This window comes from Leucopleurus acutus (genome assembly GCF_964270905.1).
Source record: "Leucopleurus acutus genome assembly, chromosome: 6".
NCBI classification, from domain to species: domain Eukaryota; kingdom Metazoa; phylum Chordata; class Mammalia; order Artiodactyla; family Delphinidae; genus Leucopleurus; species Leucopleurus acutus.
In genome coordinates, this window is record NC_139149.1 from 73564292 (window position 1) to 73583827 (window position 19536).

The 19536-nt window shown below is 36.3% G+C and overlaps 1 pseudogene across 1 annotated transcript; it reads right to left on the reverse strand.

Moving 5' to 3' along the window:
- Positions 1–15824: 15824 nt before the first annotated feature.
- On the reverse strand, positions 15825–18883 carry LOC309963283 (protein enabled homolog; annotated as a pseudogene). The gene is made up of 2 exons: positions 18812–18883; positions 15825–18194 (listed from the first exon to the last, which is right to left on the reverse strand). The product of its transcript is annotated as a protein enabled homolog (transcript).
- Between the last annotated feature and the right edge of the window lie 653 nt (positions 18884–19536).

Below are 19536 nucleotides of genomic sequence, written 5' to 3' on the forward strand. Positions count from 1 at the left end.
TTCCAAAACTCTGTGGGGAGTTGTAATTGTCTGCGGAGGATTTTCCTAAATGTTGAAATGCCCTCCCTGGTTCCCAGTTACTAAGTTCCAATCTGGCTTCACTTTTTATAGCAAGACTTTGGGAAAGCTTTTTTTCCCAGAGAAACATCTTATGTTTAGCTAATGTTTCTGCAGAACAAAAGGTAAAACAAAGACAGCCTGAAACCGAATGCTCGCAGCATTTAGACCGTATGTCCATGTGTGGTTCAGGCCGAGGGGACAGGTATTTCTCACTCTTAGCAGTAAATTTTAGAGTGAGCGAACAAACCAGGCACCTTCAGCTCTTCTGAGTCAGGGAATCAGGCTAGCAATGTGTCAGTGAGACGAGGCTTAGCCCTGGCCAAAGTCTGGAAAGTCTCGGTCTGATACTGTAAGCTTCTGGGGCTGGGTCCAACGCTGACTTTAAACAGGAAATGTGTGCTCCGATGGCGCTCCGTCAGACCTAGTTGGGTCTAAGACGTGCAGAAATCACAAAACGTACTTGAGGCTTTATAGCTCCACCTGGTAAATTCAACATTAATCCTCTCTTTCCTGCTTTCTGACCTAATTCTTCCCCATAGTTGTGTTTAAATGCTACCAAGTGTATTTTGGCTTTTGGTAAGTAGAAAAGCAGAAGTCTACGACGTGTGCCATGTCTCTGAATTTGAGACTGCAATGATATCATAACTAAAGGGAGCACCATTAATCACATGGGGCAGGCTAGAAACATCAGGGATGGAGACTTTTTTTTTAATAATAAAAGCCAGACAAAAATTGAAGTGGTGAGAGGAAAATGCTGAAAGAAAAAAAAATCTTAAGGTATACTTTAACACTTGGAAATACTTAAACTAAGCCATTTAAAATTTAGTTACATGCATATATATTATATACGTGGAAAATATATATACATATGCAATGTACACATACATTATATATATATAACATATTGCTATATTATACTTACTACAACTTTGTACTTAGTATATACATATTTTTAAAAATTTAAATAAATATTAGGTTTAGAGAAATGTATTTTGCTTTAACTTTAAATGATACTTTTTCTTATTTTTAACAATCCATTTACCATAAGAGGTACTACCTTTAAAATAGTCAACCCTTCCCACTTTGTTGAGTTTAAGGGTGAAATGGAGACTACATCAAAGAAATTATGCAGAGGCAGTAACAGTGATGAAAGTTGAAAGTAAAATGACATTGATGGTAAATCCCAGACATCTTTCTCCCAAAGAAAGTCTCATGTAAATCATGATAATTTGTTCTTTCTGTAATTTAAAAGAATGACTTAGTAAGGATGTAATGGAGTAGAAAAATTTACTCATGTACGTGAACATATATTGTACAGAAAAAGTAATATTACATTCTGTGAACGAGATAAAAAGCCTGAAACTACATGACTTTATATAAAGTAAATCATGATTTTTGTATAATTATCAAAACCTTTAGCTGGTAATAGTTCTGTAAGTCTAAGTCAGAAGAGTGAAATGAATTGAAAACTTAGATCTCAGAGATAACCATCTAGTTCTTCTAATAAAAATGAGCAACTCACTCAAATTTGGAGTATTTGTTTTCTTTTCCAGACAGCTTTGTTTATAGAAAGATAATATCTCAGACTTTCTTCGATATTCAGGCCCCAGAACAGCTGAAGCATCATTACTTCCATGAACATTTAAAATTTCTGGCAGAGACAATTATTATTCTATGGTTCTTAATTAGGTTGGTCAAAGTTGATTGTCTCCACAAATTCAGTACTCAAGTCCAGAACAAAGTTAAAAAAAAAGTCAACCATGCCATCTTCCAATTATTTCTATCATATAACCTCATTAAAGGAAATGAGATTCATGGCTTCATATTTCACTGAGATGAAACTTAGCTGGTCTTGTTGCCAAGTGGCCATAAAACACAATACATCTTAATACACTTAAAATGCATTCATCCACATTTCCATTTATTTACCAAGGCACTCTACTGGGGGTTTGTGAGTAGGCTGGCTAGAATAAGCAAAACCATGTCCCATAAAATCACAGATGTTGTGTCTTGAGTGACTAGAAGAAATGTGAAAGTTACTCTGACAAATGATATAATTCATTACTATTTTACCCTCATTTATTTCCTTAAAGGAGATAAGATGTAACATAGGAATGGGGATGGGAAGGCATATGGTGGAAGGGTGAAGGGAAGTGGGATGAAAGGAATCAAAGTGTACGTAACTAGAAGAACTCAGAGATAGAAGGCAATCAACGTTTTGTTTATTCACTTCTATCTGTTCAGTGTGATAAATCTTTGCTTTAATATTTCTTTTTAATAGCTTGTTTTTTTAAATTTTAGATCTGTGGAAACTCATTCAGTAGTTCTTATGTCATTTACCATAAAAGTAGTCCTTCTATATTCATCCACCAAAATTGAAAACTGGTACTCAAACAAATACATGTACACACATGTTCATCGCAGCATTATTCACAATAGTCAAAAGGTGAAAGCAGTCCAATGGCCATCACTGGATAAATGGATAAACAAACGGTGGTATATACACACAATAGAATATTATTCGTCCATAGAAAGGAATGAAGTACTGATAATGTGCTTCACCATGGACATATATCAAAAATATGATGTTAAGTGAAAGATGCCAGATGCATAAGGTAATGTATGATTTTATTTATATAAAATATCCCAAAGAAATAAACCCATGGGGATAAATGCAGATTGGTGGTTGCTAGGGGGTAGAAAATGGGGCTATGGAGGGGCAATTTTATAATGGGTATAGGCTTTCCTCTAGGGGTCATGAAAATATTTTGAAACTGGGTAGAGGTGGTGATTGCACAACATTGTAAATGTCCTATATATCACTGGATTGTTCACTTTAAAATGATTAATTTAATATTATGTGAATTTCACCTTAATGAAAATTTACTTTACTTTTTTTTAAAAGTAGCCCTTCTAGTCAGTAATATGCAAAGTAAATTGGCTTTTCAAAAGTAAAAAAGAAAAATAAATATTGTCATTCATAGAAAAGAAATAATTATAATAAAATTTGAAAAATTTGTAGAGCATTTAATACACATTCCTATGAGCATACTGATTTTCTCATCACTAGAAGTTCTATCTTCAAAAATCTTCTGTATTTTCAATAGGATCTGGAGGTTTAAAGCCGCCCATATATATTTCATATTTTCAGTAAAGTAATTAAACATCATTCTAATACAAGTGACTCCCCTGTATTACAATTTTTATATTAATATCTTTAATTTTGTAAAATATTTAATCTGTCTAGTACTCAGTTCCTCTGACTATAAATAGAAGCAGTTAACTTGCCAGTGGATGTGAACCAGGGGCATACAACAGAAATACTCAAGTATACTCTCTGTCCCAAATCTTGTGAGTCAGAAGTGAGGAGACAGTGTCTTGGCAGGCATGTTTTGAAAAATCTCTATCTTCTCACATTTTGATTATTAACTATGAGATCCAATGGTCTCTACTGTCCCTTACTTTTAATATTTTATATTAAAAGTAACATATTTATGGCCAAATTATGAACCAATACCATTAGTGGACTTTCATACATTTAAAGTATAATTACAAATACCTTCTCAATAATACTTTAGGTTATTTTGTTTTACATGATTAGTTACATAAGTTGCTTACCAATTTTAATTCTGCATGTGTAGATAAACTAGTTTTTAACTGTTGGATTTTCATTTCTTCTTTTAGGACTATATATATATATATATATATATGATATATATACACACAGGGGATATATATATATATGGGATACTTGCAAAGTGTATTAAGAATCTACCGCTTTCAATTATTGCAAAATTTCTATTTTCTACAGGTTATTCACTGAAGAATGTGATTACTCATAAAATGACATTAGGTAGTATTTTTGTGGGTAGCCACAAAAATAGGCAATCAGACAGCCACTTATTGCAACAAACAATTCTTGATGAACTGCATTCTGAAGACTGTAGAAGTCAACCACAGGGACTCAAAAATTACCCCAAACACTAATATTGAACTTGAATCAGAGTGGAAAGGTAATAGATAATATATAAAACTTAAAGACCAAAAACAACTGTAGACCCTGGACCTAATTTGAGTCACCCCAAGTACCCTCCCAAAAGGAATCATATAGTCATCAAGGAGGAAAAATAACAACATACACAACTCAAACATGAAGATATTTGATATTCCTGATTCAAAATACTTTCTCATATTCCTAAAAGCCTGTTAGGTGCTATGGAATATAATGGAATGTAGTGTACAGTTTTCTTCTGTTTCATGTTTGTCTGGGGTGGGGGGAAGGGAGGATTTTCCTGTCTTGAGAGAAGCTTCATATATCAGTTCTGACCTTTTTTATACAATTTCCTGAAAGGATAATGTCAGGGGCAGGGAAGTTGCATACTTTGTTTCTCATTTGTTTTTGCTGGAGAACTAACTTTGCCCTCTTTCTCTATATGGCCACATTCTGCAGGATATCACCATTTCTCCTTATATATGAATCTTCCCTACAAGCAATACTTCTCCAAAACTACAACCTATGGTTCCACTTACTTTTAAGCCCCTTCCCCAAGCCATTCAGACTATATTAAGTGGAGAAATTGAAACGTGTATGATTTCTTTGAAACATGTATAATTTCACAGCTGTTCAATGATAACTCAACAAGAATCCAAATAATTTATATTTCATGCCTCTAGGAAAGACAAAGCTTAGAAATTTATTTTAATTTTTTTTGTGTGTGTGTGTTGTCTGAAATATTTAATATTGACCTTAAGCTTATAAATTGCCAGAAAATAACTTGGCAATTATTAGGGATTTCCAACATAGCTAGTTAGCTGTGCTGTTAAAGAAATACTTATTTAAACATGTTTAAATGTTTAAACAGCAAAAAGTTTTCATCATTGCTGTTATAGAAAAGATAGTTATATGAAATATCTGATATACTTTAGGTTCAATAGAATTAATTTAAAAACTAATATCATATCAAATATTATATTGAAAAGGACTTTCAAAATGTAAAGCTCAAAAAAAATTAGGCACTGTATTTATCAGTTAATTATTAATTAATTATTAATCAACCAGAACCAAGATAGATATATATCAGTGTTCCTTACTCCAAGGGCAATGCTCTTCTCTTACAATATGTTAGTATATTTTATAATATATATATTTTATTTGTTGAAGACCATTACAGTAAGTTATTGCTATCAACACTATTATCACATGTAGGTACTTTTTATGGATGCTTGTTTTTAAAAGTTGAAAAAGGACTTAGAGAATGGGAAGATTCCACATCTATTTATTTCTAAGAACCATGTATGAGTTCAGCAAGGAAGCTAATATGACAGAGTAAAAACACATTGCCTTTGAAGTTTTACTCTGATATTTATTGCTTGATGACCTTGCTTAAGTTACCTGTGAGCAGGTAACTTAATCCCACTAAGCCTCAGTATTCTCATTTGTAAACTGGATGACTATGACTGTGATTGAATGAGGTTAATGCATAGTCATGTACATAGAAGGCACTTAGTACTTGTTATTTTCTGATCCTCCCATTCTGCCCCACAGCAAACACCAACTGTATATAACAGAACAGTAGAATATACAACATATAATTCTTTTAAGTTATATTTATATTTAGTTTTTAATATCTATCATCTGCATAGTACTTTACTAAATGTATGAGAAATTGTATAATTTTGATATTTGATTCTTTCATGAAATGATCATGAAATCTAATGAAAAGACAAGATATACAAAACATTTCAAATGAGTGTAAAATAGTAAAAAAAAGGGATATGAAAGACTTTAAATTCAATATATTAAGATTTATGCTTACAAAAATATATGAAGCCGATTATAATAATATCCTTTTTTTAAAAAAACAAGGACAAGCAAAGAGTGTTACGGCTGATTTTTAAATGAATGATAAAGACAATGTTCTTCAGGATTTCCTGAAAAATGGGACTATGTTAAAACTTTTAACCTCTTTTACATTTTGTACTGCTTTAGAGTGAGATTGGTGAAGAGTTCCTTGGATCACAATCAGCAGTGGGGCTAGTTCCTTCTCCACCTTCAATGTTGGTGTGGAGATGCTACAACAGTCATTAGGCATCAGCATTTTTTTTTTTTTTTTGCGGTACGCGGGCCTCTCACTGTTGCGGCCTCTCCCGTTGCGGAGCACCGGCTCCGGACGACGCGCAGGCTCAGCGGCCATGGCTCACAGGCCCAGCCGCTCCGCGGCATGTGGGATCTTCCCGGACCGGGACACGAACCCGTGTCCCCTGCATCAGCAGGTGGACTCTCAACCACTGTGCCACCAGGGAAGCCCTAGGTATCAGCATTTTGACTTTCGCCCATCATCAGAACCAACCATTCCTTGGGCACCAAAATAGGTTTCCCTTGTCACACTAACTGGCCATGTTGTAATACTAAATAAAACACTATAGTCTCATGGTGGCGCTCCCTGAAATGCCATCAGCAGCTCAACTCCTTCTTTGGAATTAATAAAAATTGACATTTGTTCCTGGTTATTAGAAATAAAAAATAAAGACAATGTTCTATATTTTCTGTCTTCTGTTGCATGGGAAGCTCCATAAGTACAGAGATCTTTGTCTCTTTGTTTACTGATCTATCCCTTGCACATAGACCAGAGCCAAGCAGATGCTCAATAAATGTTATTTTTAAACAAATATTGAATGAATTCTAATGATTCCCATGGCATAATAAATGAGAATATTGTGAGTGAGCTGAAACATAAAAATAATCCTGACAGATGGGTAGGTTTGGATAAGTAGTGGGATAGGAGGATGATCTGAGTGGAAGGACTGGCTTAGGTATTACTGAGTACTTTTTATTATTCAGATAGACATCTGATATATTATATTATATTATACAAACTAGCAAACTACAAACTGATATATTATACAAACTAGCAGGGAAGACAGGCATTAACCATGACAAAAGCTGCCAAGAAGCCAATTAAGGAAGGAGAATAGACAACTGGCTTTAGCAAAAGGATTCCTTGTAACTTTAAGATTACTTCCAGTAAAGTGCTGGAGGTGGAGGCCAGACTGCATATCAGTTATGAAAGGGGGATAAAACAGAGCCAGTGGGTCTTTGAAAATGTTTGGTAGTGAAGAAATTATGTATATGCCAGTAGTTAAACTCAAGTAATTTTTAAAAATATTGTCTATTAAATAAGAGAATCTTGAGCATGTTTAAAGAGTAATAAGAAAGACAGAGAGGTTGAAGATATCAAGTGAATCAAGGGTAATTGCTTATATAAGGTTCCTCAGAATTAAGGAAGGTATCTAATTCCAATCAAAAAGGAGTAGGGCTTCCCTGGTGGCGCAGTGGTTGAGAGTCCGCCTGCCGATGCAGGGGACACGGGTTCGTGTCCCGGTCCGGGAAGATCCCACATGCCGCGGAGCGGCTGGGCCCGTGAGCCATGGCCGCGGAGCCTGTGCTCCGCAACGGGAGAGGCCACAACAGTGAGAGGCCTGCGTGCCACAAAAAAAAAAAAAGGAGTAAACTTGGACAGGAGTACATACTGTGGTAAGTAAATTAGCTACATATTTTTTCTTGTTTTTTAAAGTTTTATCACAAAAATGTTCACATATTCAGAAAGGACATAAGAATTGTATAATGCACACCCATATTCTCATCACTTTGATTCTGTGATTAACATTGGGTGATATTAATCATGTATTTATCCATATTTCCATCCTATTCATGCACATATCTGTCTTATTTTTGACATACTTCAAAGTTGTAAATGTCAGTACATGTCACTGCTAAATCTTTCAAAGTGTGTATCATTAACTATCGTTCAATATTTCTAAAACGTTTTTGTGACAAAATATACAAATGTGAAAAGCACAAATATTGATTGTTCCATTGATTGAATACTTTTGGAAAATGCATTTACCTAGGTGAGCCAAACATCTGGCAAGGCATAAAATATTTCCATCACCTCCCCCAAATTCTCTTATGTTGCTTTTCCTTGCCCTCATCCCACTGTTCTGGTTCTTTTTAACCACAGATTAGTTTTCCCTGTTCTAGAACCTGATATAAATGGAATGATGCAGTATGTATGTACTCTTTTGCATACTTTTTGTTTTGAATTTCACCCATGTTGTTGCAGATATCTGCAATTTGTGCTTTTTTATTACTAAATAGCAATCCATTTGTACAAATATAACACAACTTTCTTATTTATTTTCCGCTTGATGTATACCTGAGCTTCAGACAGTTTTATAAAACATATGAAAATTCTTGAACAAGTCTCTTTATGAACATATGCTTTCTTTTTCTTGGTTAAATACCTAGGAATGGAATTTCTAAGCTTATGGAATATATATGTTTAAATTTTGAATAACACAGAGCTTTTTTCAAATATGGTAATAGTATTGAAGAATTTTTGCCATAATTATATGAGATTTGTAGATTATTTTATATTTAATTTCAGTCATTCTGATTGATATATATCTTACTGCTATTTTATTTTGCGTTTTCCTGATTATCTGTTCAAAGCATCTGTTCAAGCACCTGATTATCTGTTCAAGCATCTGTTCAAATATTTTGTCTATTTTTCCTGGGTTGTTTGTCTTTTTGTTATTGAATCCTAGGAGTTCTTTATATACCCCCAAACCAGTCATTTTTTTAAATATATGTTTTGTGAATAGCTTATCCCAGCCTACATCTTACCTATTAATTTTCTTTTTTAAAGAAACCACTTTATTGAGGTATGATTGACATCCAAAAATCTGTATGTATACAAATTGTTGAGTTTGGAGATAAGTATATATAAGTATATATCCATGAAACCATCACAACAATCTTTGCCATAAACATACCCATCACCTCAAAAAATTCTCTCTCATTTTATTTATGTGTATGTATATATATATATACATATATATGTGTATATATATATATATATATATATATACTGTGTGTGTGTGTGACAAAAACACTTAACACTTAACACAAGAACATCTAATACAAAACAGTGGTATTAACTATAGGCACAATGCTGTACAGTAGATATTTAGGACATATTCATCTTATATAACTGAAACGTTGTACCCTTTGACTAATATCTCCCTATCTCTCCCTTCCCTCAGCCCCTGGCAACTACCATTCTACTCTCTATTTCTGTGAGGTTGACTGTTTTATATTCTTCACGTAAGTGATATCATGTAATATTTGTCCTTCTGTGTCTGGCTTATTTCACTTAGCATACTGTCCTCCAAGTATATCCATGTTGCCGTAAATGGCAGGACTCCCTTCTGAATAATATCCCATCATATGTATATACCACCTCTTCTTTGTCCACTCATTCACTGATGGACATTTATACTGTTTCCATATCTTGGCTATTGTTAAAAAAAAAAGCTTCAATAAATATGGGAGTGCAGCTATCTCTTTAAAATACTGATTTCAATTTCTTTGAGTATATACCCAGAAGTGGGATTGCTGGATCATTCAATTTTTAAATTTCTGAGGAAACTCCATACTGTTTTCTATAGTGGCTACGTCAGTTTATATTCCCAAATTTCCGTGTAATTTTTTCTTCTTATAGCATTCTTTTCCAAAGGTATTGTCTATAATAATTCATTACAGTGTTTGTAATAAAAAAGTAGTTATATATCCTTTTCCCCAATTTTGATTAAGAATTGTGGCCATATGTTTACACTGATCAAATGTGTGAATGGACACAACTCAGTCTTAGTTTATACAACTTTGTATAACAAAATTTATTCAACAAAATAAAAGTCTATCATGTTCCTAAATCTGGATGCTTAAATTTATTTTTTTCTTCCCATTTACGTGATTTGGTATCACATGGACACAATTCAACTTAAGAAAGTACACAGAACATGGCATGGCTATTATAATAATGAATTTTCAATTGAAATATAAATCTTGTATTCTGCTTCTCTAAGAGCCCTTGGGAGTTTTCACAATATAAATCATTAACAAGAATGAAACTGGTTGCAACTGGCATTTATCTCTAAGAATCAATTAGCAAAATGAATTTTATTGTTAAAGCTACAAAGAAAGTCAGAACAGGACATCAAATTTCTGACTGCTTGACTGAAATCCTTTAGGTCTAGTATCTATATTAGCAAGACAATTACAGCAAAATTTTTATGCTTAAAGACATTTCTGCTTTCTCCAGTTGCCTGAGTTGAGTCATTACCTCTGAGAGAATCCATTTGGTGGCAAGGGAGAGATTGGTTATGTTCACTATGTGTTTTGTGTGAAAGCCAAAGTATATTTTCCTTTTCAATGTAGCATTTATAGGATCAATTTCTGCTGTATTTGTACCATAGAACATATTTGCCGTACGTCTAGTGTTAGTAGATCAAATCTGCCTCTAGGCTTCTGTTTGCTTTCCTGAGAAACAATAGTCAGGTAGTGATGGAAATCCCATCTGTACAAATCTTTCAACAAGTCTCTTTTTCATTTATTTCCTATTGTTCTGACATGTATGGATTGATATCTCAGATTGTCTCATACATCCTTGAAAAACGTCAGTTTATGTATAAAATTTTGAGCAATATTTAATAAATTTGATTTAATATAACAAATACAGAAAGCTGCATTTCATAATTGCAAAATAATCATTATTTTCAAATGCACATAAAACATTTACCAAAATTACTATTATTTTTTTCCAAAAAGCAAGTCTTAACAAATTTTAAAGACCTAATATCCTATAGAGTATGTCTTCTAACCATTGTTAGATTAATCTAGAAAAAACTCAATATTAGAAATGAACAGATTCAGAAATATTTGGAAATTAAACAATACAATTCTTAATAACCAATGGGCCCAATTACAAAGAAAATTAGAAAATACTTGGAACTGAGTGCTTATGAAAATATATTATAACTTGTAGAAGGCAGCTAACTCTACTTAGAGGAAAAAGTTTTGTCTCAAGTGCATATACTAGAAAAGAATAAAAGCTGAGAAATAACTTATGAAAAGGAATATAAGAAGACATAGAAAATTTGTACAGCTTTATAATTATTAAAGAAGTTAAATCTATAATAAAAAAAATTTTCCCCAAAGAAATTTCCAAACCCTACTGGTAAATCCTTTCTTAAAGAAGGAAAAAATAGCACTCATCTTATACAAACTCTTCCAAAAATATATGCATTTAAAAAATGTTTCTCAACCCTTTTTATAAGGCTAGCATAATCTTGATATCAACACTTATAAAAGCACTCCAAAAAGAGAAAATTAAGGCCAACCTCTATTTTGAACATACATGAAAAATCTAAACAAAATAATAGCAAACAAAATACAGTGTTATATTAGAAAAATAATACATTATGCTGGGGGGGGGTTATTATAGAAATAAAAGATTGATTTAACTTTTGAAAGTTAATCACTGTAATTCAACAGTTTAAAAGAAAAACGATATAATCATCTCAATAGTTACAGAAAATTATTTACACCTATTCAAATACCTAGCAAAAATCCAGTAAAAGATGTGCAAAATTTCTACACAAAAAACCATAAACACTATTGAGACAAATTAAAGAAGACCTAGATAAATGGAGAACATTCCCATATTCATGAATCAGGATACTCAATAATATAAGGATATATTGTCTCCTTAAATTTATTTATGACTTCATTTCAATCCCATTTAAAATCCCAACAGGACTGAAAAGATCTAGGCCAGGATTCTACAGACTATAGCCTGTGGGCCAAATTTGGGTCTACTGCCTAGTTTATAAATAAATTTTTATTGGAACACAGCCACACCCATCCTTTTACATATTGTCTATGGCTGCTTCTGAGTTACAACAGCAGAGTTGAGTAGTTATGACAGATAACTATGTGGCCCCCAAAGTGGGAAATGTTTACTGTCTGTCCCTTTCTAGAAAACCTTGGCCTAGTCTTGCTCTAGACAAACTTAAAGGAGAAGAACAAATGTTGGGGGCTAATACTACTGAATATCAACACATTATAAAGTAGTTAAATAGTTAACTACCTTTATTATAAGAGTATTTTAGCATTATGTGATAGACAAATACAGACAAATAAACCAACATAACAGATTATAGAGTTCAGAAGGAGATCTACACTTAAATGGACATTTGATTTAAGACCAGAGCAGTAGGAAAAGCATTGTGTTTTCAATGAAGGTGCAAAGTCAACTCTATAGCCTATGGAAAAAAATTAATCTTGATCCTTATTTTATGCACAGGGGAACTATAGGTCTAAATATAAAATATCAAACAATATAGTTGGTGGTTGAAATCATAGGAGAATATCTTTATAATAGCCTTATTAGGGTACAAAAATACTACCAAGGGAAAATTTTTATTAATTGTATGACAATAAAATTAGAAACTTCTCTTCACCCCAAACACCATTAAAAGATGAAATGCATAGCCACAGTGAAAGAAAATATTTTTTATATACAAAATAAACCAAGGAAACAGAATATATAAAGAATCCCTGAACACACATTGGACTTCCAGTTTCAACTCTGACCTGTAAAGAGCTTGTAAATTATCACTATCATCCTTACAAGAAAAAGCCGGACAATGAGACAATCAACAACTTTTGTTTGACCCATCAGAGAATTGAGGTTTCAGGAAAAACCACCATCACAATCTGGAGGGACAGGCAAATCCAGAAAGTCAAGGTCAAGATCTGATTACCTGGAGTAGCAGCCACAGGAGCCATACATTGGTAAGAGTGCTTAATGGTAAATTTGGTGAATCGCTGGAGGTTGAAAGTGGACTAGCATGAAAGCCAGAAACTCCTGGGGACCTCCACCCTTTAGTAGGCTTTACCTCCAGGAAACCCACCAGGTTCTCATCGTGAACACCTGGGGGGAAAAACATTCCCTCTTGGTTCTGGAAGAGAGAGGGAAAGAGTAATCATTTTGAACTACTCTTAGAGTCTTCTCCATAACAAAAGTCTATGCTAAAGGGAAAAGTATTTTTCTAAGCCTTATCCTATCTGGGGGAAGGGAATTCCTTCCAATCTATCTCCCCCTAGCACTCCTGCTTCTCCAAAGGGGAGAGGGAGCAACAAAATGTAGTCACAGGTGTTAGGGCTTAGAGGAAATAGATTGAGAGTGCTGCAGCCAGAGAAGGGAGTTGGGGAATAGGGAGAAAAAAATTGTTCACTGGAGATAGAATTTGTGAACATCATGGCTCTGAGACACGGGTCCACGAAAAAGATTAAGATTTAATTAGAAGATTACAGAATGTTCCACTCACACCTCACCATTTATAGACTACTCCTTCACATTTATAGAATACTCCATCCAACAATAGAAGGACACATTCTTCTCAAGCTCATATGGAACATTCACTCATATAGACCATAAAACGCACCTTAACACTTTTAAAACACTAGAAATCATACAAATTATGTTCTCTGACCACAATGCGATTAAACTAGAAATAAATAACCAAAAAATAGCTGAAAAATCCTAAATATTTGGAAATTAAACAACATACAGTACTTCTAAATAACCCCTGGGTCAAAGGAGTCTCAAGAGAAATTAAAGAATCCTCATAAGAGATAGAAAGCAAAGACAAGTTGAATTTAGTAAAGTGGGGGAAAAGCCTTGAACAGGCAGTTCACAAGAAAGGATTTTCAAATAGCTGAATAAATATGTGAAAAATTGCTCAACATAGTCACCAGAAAAATATAAATTAAAATGATAAAATTTTTAAAATGACAGCTGTAGATGGTGAGAAGGACAGAAGTCAACTGGAATGCTGATGAGAGTATAAACTGGTATGATAACTTTGGAAAACTGTTTGACAGTATCTGAACATGCGCATATGCCATGATCCAAGACTTTCTCTTTAAGGAATATAGCAAGCAGTAATGTGCCAAAACGTTTTTTTAAGTACAAGAATTTTCACAGAATGATTCATAATACCCAAACCAGAACATAATCTAAACAGTCCTCAATAGTAGAAGGCATAACATGCTACATGCAACAACATGAATCTCAAATCAAAAACCTGAATGAAAGACTGAACCCGAAATGATCCAAATGGTATGATTCCTTTCATATAAAATTCAAAAACAGGCAAAAATAATTATTGATATTAGAAAGCAGAATAGTGGTTACCTGTGGAGAGGTAGGATAGAGTGATAAGGTGGGTGATGCCCAGAGGGTATTTCTAATATGCTGGTGATGTTTCATTTCTTGACTTTGTTGGTTACATGATCTGTTCTTTTTGTGACAATTCATCAACCTATACACTTTGATTTTGTGTATTTTCCATAAGATGCTTCATTTTGATAAAATGGATTTATTTTTAAAATTGAAGATAAAATACAAAATTTCATGGTGTGGAATACTGCCCTTATTGTTCCAGCACTTATGGCTCCATACCACCTAAGTACTCTTATTCTCTGCATCTAAGACATTAATATAGTCTTAAGATATTTAAAGAGCTGTTTTAGCAGACTCTTGCTTTTTGTAGGAAAATATAAAATTGTTCATTTTGCAAGTTTGACTTACATTTCAAGAAGTTATGTGATTTCCTGTTTGATAAAGGAAAGGTCCTTGTTTAAATAATAAATGACCTCTCTGTGTCCTCTACAGTATTAGAAAAACATCCTTCTGTAAAATTCTTTTGAAGTTTTCAGTTTCTTTTTGGGCTTATTGATATTCCATCCAATGTCAGAGAAGTGGGCTGAAATACCTGTGGTTGGATTCCTGTAAGTGCAGGGCCAGGGCCCTTGGTGTTTCTAGCTTAACTGCTTTATGTTTCTTCTTACAGGTGTACCTAATTCACCTTAATGCATTAATACTTGACTATTCTTTAGCCTTAAGATGACATTTTTTTTTGTCCATACAGCAAATAAGAAAGTATAGAATTTTAAGTCAGATTGCAATGTACCTGTTCTTTGATGATTAGACTATTAAAGATGCAAGGGTAACTAATTTAACTAAAGGATTTTCTTTAGGTAGCCACACAGCAAATTGCATTCTTGTATTAATATATAATCACTAGAATTCTAATTCAAATAGTTAATTCTCCCCAGAATATTTTTCATTATTTTGGGGACAAAGTGATCCACAATTTCTTTTTTTCTTTTTTTTAAATTCTGGACGAATTTTATGTTTGAGTCTACAAAATTGCATGAAGGCTAAACTTGAGAGACTTCCTATCATTCTAAAATTCCTCCCAAATCATTTTTAGGACACTTTCTTATAAATATCACCCTTGAAAGCACATACAATTCCATTTGTTCCACATTTTATGATCTTAAGCTACATAGGGCTGAACTCAGTTATTCATGGAATATCAAATATGATAGGAAGACAAACCTGAGAGAAACATTTATAGTACAATAGCATAACTTGCTAAATTCCTCATCACCATTCTCTGAAAAAAACTTCTCAAGACTTTCTCCTTTTTATTTTAGCAATGGATTGAGGAAAATGTGCGAATTTCTCTTGACATGAAAATATTTCAATGCACGGTGATCTTGCCAGACGGATTTAGTATTTTCTGCATAACTGATACAGGAACTCCTATACAAATCTCTTCCATCCTATTGTAAAGGTCAGAAAAAAGCAGCAAACTGGGAGGGAAATAGCTTATTGCCAGAGTAGTAATGTCTGAAGGCTTTCAAAGTATGTTTGTTTTCCCCTCCTTCCGACTGTTTATCTCCATTTTTTTCTTACAGCTCACAAAATGTAGGGGTTTTGTTGTTGTTAACACAGCTGTTCTTTGTAGGTTTTTTTTTTCCTTCTCCAGATTCTTCTCTGCATTCTTGTCTATGCAGTATTTGACTTGCTCAGTTCCTGCCTGATTGCATCAATGAGCTCTTCTTTTAGCTTAGTTAATTCTTTTCTCATTTCATCTAAAATGTCCTGCTTCAGCCTGTCATAGTCTAGTCCCTCCATCTGGACTCCATTGGCACTGGGCTGTGACAAGGGCACAGATTTTGGTCTGTGTAATGAATCATAGGATCTGTTGTCAAAAACAATCTGATTTTTCCTTGGAGAATCCCATCTGGAACAACAGACTTGCTGCCATTCATTGTATTTGTTCTCTCCCAAGGTTTTCTTGTCGGTTCAGGTGTACTTGTTGAAGAAGCCTTAGAAGTTACAGGCTCTGAATTTTCATTTTGTCCTCTTTCTGTTAGGTTTCTATTGTTGATCCCTTTACAGCAATTCTTCTCCTCCTGGCCAGCAGGGTACTCATTCCTTCCATTAAACCACTACCCCCTAAAGGAAGGGGTCCATTTCCACGACCCCTATCTGTTTTAGATGAGGCCGAATTCACACCAGTGGTGTTCCCTCCACTTGGGAAAGAGGCATCCTCCAACCGTGACACTTTCCTAAGTTTTGCTCCAGCAATTGCAGCTGCAAGTCCAGTTGAAGGGTGATTGTCTACAGACATGGATCCCAAAAAAAATCCAGATGCAGGGAGGGGAGCAGCAGGAGGTGATGAGGGAGAAGGGGGTACTTGGTTAGGAAGAGGCGGTGGAGGAAGCAGAGGTGGGGGCCCTGAGGACAGAAGTGGACGGAGTGGAGAAGGCCCTGGGGGAGGAGGGAGCGCTGCTGATGCCTGGGCAGGACCTGGTGGGAGTGCAGGAGGGAGTGGAGGTTCAGGTGGTCCCAAGACAATGCCCTGTTGGGCTGGAGTCTCGGCCAGCTGAGAGACTGTCTGCAAGCCCGGCTCAGAAGAAGAGGCTCCCAGCACAGAGTTTAGAGGAGTCACCACAGAGGCAGGGGCAGCTGCAGAGGGAGAAGGGAGAACACTAGGCTTGGATGAGGGAGTTGAGGCAATAGGCGTGCTTGGAGGAGGAGAAACTCTCATCCACAGTGTGAGAGTGGTGCAAGGGAAGGCGGTGGTGGGCTGGTAGAGACACTGGATGTGTGACAGAGTCGAGCAGCCTGCTGGGTGCCGCTGATGATGGAGGCATCTGGGCACAGGATAAGAAACACAACTGGGGAGGACAGGCTTTGGACCAGTAGCTCTGCGTTGGGGGGAGAGGAGACAGAGGGAAGGGCGAGAAATTGGAAGTAGACTAGGCACAGGGCTTCGTAGCTAGAGGTTGAAGAGAGGGTGTGTTCACAAGAGAAGAAGGTCGAGAGTTTTTGTTCAGAGGACGAGGAACTGTAGTATAATGGGGAAGAACAGGGTGGAAGGCTGAACCTAGAGATGTTGCAAAACGTGTCTTGGAGTGTCGAAGTGGTGGTGTAGGGGGTGTAGAAGTAGGTGGCAAAGCGGTCACTACAGCGTAATCAGGAGTGGCCTCTGACACTGGAGCTGAGATGACTTTAGCATATGATGGAGGAGGTGCTGAAGGAGGCTGGCAACTGGCACACTCAGGAAGTGGAGCACGATACAGGGAGCTGTTGGAGGATGGAGCGGCATTTGACATTCTTCGCTCGCTTGCATTCCAGTTGCTCCCTTTCTAGCTGCTCTTGCCGCTCTCTTTCTTGCCTTTCCCAGTCCAGCCTCTCCAGCCTCTCCCGCTCTTATCTCTCCCGCTCCAGGCAAGTCGGACGTTCCCTTTCTTGTCTCTCTCTCTCCAGCTGCTCCTGTTCTAGTCTCTCCCTCTTCAGCCTTTCCCTTTCTAACCTCCCCCTCTCCAATCTCTCCCTTTCCATTCTTTCTCTCTTCAGCCTTTCCCGCTCCAGCTCCTTTTGTTGTTGATGTTCTTGTTGCCTTCTTTGGATTTCCGATTCTTCTTGTGATGGGCCATTCTGAACTTGGGCAGGTAGTTGTGAATTTTGTCTAGGCAATGTTGACCCTGTTTCCTGTGAATTCAACACTTCTAAGGCATGCATCATGGCACTTGTGAAGACATTGGCATCTTCTTTGCTGCCAAAGTTGAGACCATACACCTGTCTAGCATCCCGCCATTGGTGGAAGGTCTGTGTAGCTTGATTGTACTTCAACCCTTTAGGAATGGCACAATTTATCACTACCTGATGGTCCTGAATCTTCCTGCCCACCCCTCTGAATGCGTTGTTTCCTGTATGATGATATATATGAACTCTGCTGAACCCGGTTGAACCACCAGCTGGCACCCACTTTTTATTGGCATCATCATAGACCATCAAAGCAGTTCTTGCCTGACAGATACTCTGTTCACTTATTATTTTAAATGTATCATGCCACTCCCTTCTGGTCTGCAGAGTTTCTGCTGAAAAATCAGCTGATAACCTTATGGGAGTTCCCTTGTATGTTATTTGTTGCTTTTCTCTTGCTGCTTTTAATATTTTCTCTTTTTCTTTAATTTTTGTCATTTTGATTACAATGTGTCATGGTGTATTCCTCTGTGGGTTTATCCTGTATGGAACTCTCCATGCTTCCTGGACTTGGATGATTGTTTCCTTTCCCAGGTTGGGGAAGTTTCCAGCTATTATCTCTTCAAATATGTTCTCAGGCCATTTCTCTCTCTCTCTCCTCTTCTGGGACCCCTATAATGTGAATGTTATTGTGCTTAATGTTGTTCCAGAGGTCTCTTACACTGTGCTCAATTCTTTTTTCTTTTTTCTGCTCCACTGTAGTGATTTCTCTTACTCTGTCTTCCAGCTCACTGATCCATTCTGCTTCATTTACTCTACTATTGATTCCTTCCAGTGTGTTTTTCACTTCAGTTATTGTATTGTTCAACTCTGTTTGGTTGTTCTTTATATTTTCTAACTCTGTGAAAAGATCCTTCTAACTTATCCATTTTTCTCCCGAGTCCTTGGATCACCTTTACAATCCTTACTCTGAACTCTTTCTCAGGTAGATTGCCTACCTCCACATCACTTGGTTCTTCTGGAGTTTTATCTTGTTCCTTCATCTGAAACACATTCCTCTGCCACCTCATTTGGGGTTAATTACGTTTCTCAACTTTGGAGGAGTAGCCTTCTGTAGGAGACGTCCTATGGGTCCTAGCAGTGCACTCACTCAAGGGTCAGGGGCCAGCGGTCCCAGGGTAGTGTCTGGCCTGCATTTGCAGACTACAGGCTGCTGGATTGTAGGTTTCTTCCTTCTGATTTCTGCTGCCTGATGGGTGAGGCTGGTCTAGAAGCTTGTGTAGGCTTCCTGGCAAGAAGGGCTGATGTCTGCCCACTGGCGGGTGGAGCTGGGTCCTGGCCCTCTGGTAGGCAGGGCTGTGTGATCATGAAGTCTTTAGGCAACCTGTCTGCTAATGAGTGGGGCTGTGTTCCCACCTGGTTAGTTGTTTGGCCTGAGGCACCGGACACTGAAGTCTACAGACTGTTGGGTGGGGCCAGATCTTTGTGCTAATGACCCAAGCGAAATGTCTGCCTCAAGGAGAGTTCATGCAGATGAATAATCCCCAGTATATCTTCCACCAGCTTTTATGGCCCCAGCATGAGCCACAGCCAAACCCACCTCCCCAGGAGACCCTCCAAGACCAGCAGGTAGGTCTGGCCCAGACTCCTATGAATTTACTGCTTTTGCCCTTGGTCCCAGTGCACATGAGATTTTGTGCAATCCCTTTAAGGGTAAAGTCTC